This window comes from Dipodomys spectabilis, unplaced genomic scaffold (genome assembly GCF_019054845.1).
Source record: "Dipodomys spectabilis isolate Male_0828 unplaced genomic scaffold, ASM1905484v1 ptg000312l, whole genome shotgun sequence".
NCBI lineage: Eukaryota > Metazoa > Chordata > Mammalia > Rodentia > Heteromyidae > Dipodomys > Dipodomys spectabilis.
In genome coordinates this window covers 6,237,787-6,239,398 of record NW_024870989.1, presented here as the reverse complement: position 1 = coordinate 6,239,398, position 1,612 = coordinate 6,237,787, and positions in this window count along the sequence as shown.

The window sequence follows — 1,612 nt, the reverse complement described above, 5'->3', positions numbered from 1 at the left end:
GTTTTTTGTCTTTCATGCAGTTGTTTCTAACATATTTATAAGATGATTTCTATTTTGCTTTGTATGTCCCTCCCCCATGGTATAACCCATGCTTTCACTGTATTTGATGTTTGTATAATTTGTGGAGAGGAAGGGCAAAAACAAATCGTTTAACTAGGAATACAGGCGGACCCATTGCATCATTGAGATGTACAAATCATTATGTCGAAAAATGAACTTTACAACTTTGGTGGGGGGAGGAGGGGTTTAGCCATCTACTTTCCAGCTTATCTATTGGTGTAGAAACAATACGTAATACAAAGCAATACAAACCACTTCTTACTATAAATAATTTTTCTCTGAACATCTTAAAAATAAATTCTGAGAACATAAAATAAAAAATCTCTAAGTTTAAAACAGTCTTCTAGACAAGTTAAAGAATTACTGAGAATATGTATTTTAAGAATAATTTCAGAGAGCTTGAAGTCAGGGCCTGGGTTCTGACTCTGAGATTTATTACTCAAGATTAGTGTTGCCACTTTGAGCCACAGTGCCACTTCCGATTTTCTCATGGTTAATTGAACAAAAAAGTCTCACCAATTTTCCTCTCCAGACTGCTTTAAACTAGGATCTAGAGGTCTCAGATAGCTGAGTAACTAAGATGGTAGTCATGACCCCTGGCACCTGGCTAGAATAATTGCTTACCTGAGACAGAGACCAGTTAGTATTAAATGTCAATCATGTTTAACTTTGTAAAATTAAGTTAACTGAAATGCTTCCGCTAGAAATAAGGAATCAAATGTGTAGGTGTGTTAAAAAGTTCTTACCAAAAGCCACATATTTTCCTTGTTTTTTTTTTCTTCCAAAATTGTGTGCTTTCCAAAATCATACCTTATCTTTCCTTGCTGGTTTCTTTAGTTTATCTCATACATGTCCACAGCTCCTTCAACTATGTTCTTTATGTGAAAGCTTGGAAATATCTATTTTCAGTCCAAACTCCTTGTATGCACCTCTCAGCCATATATTCAACTGCCATAAAAACTTGTGAAACAGTAATCATCTCTTATTATTACTGGATATTAATGTGTAAGTAAAATTTAAGAAAATAATGAATAGCAGAAATAAATATAACATGATTTCAAAAGTAATGCTAAACATAAATACAACGTTGATTATTTTCTGAGCAATTTAATAAAAACCTCAAGGAAAAGAAATCAACTTTTTTGAGTGCTGATATTATGGTTTAAACTCAGGACCTTACCTTGTTACTTAGGCATTTTCCCTCAAGGGTGGTGCTCTGTATTTGAACGACAGCTCCCTTTCCAACTTTACTTGTGGGATTATATAGAGATAAGAATCTCATGGAATAAAAATCATTTGTGTCTCTATCTTGGGGTTCATTTCACATAACATCTTCTTATATGGTCATATGGTACCATGTACTAGTTACTTCAAGTAAGATTAACCATAGGACCTATGGTTATATGAGCCTGGCTTATTTCACTTAATACAATTTTTTCTGTGTCTTTCCATTTCCTAGCAAATAGGGCGATGTCATTCTCCCTGATTGGAGGCATAGAATTCCATTGTGTGTGTGTGTGTGTGTGTGTGTGTGTGTGTGTGTGTGTGTGTG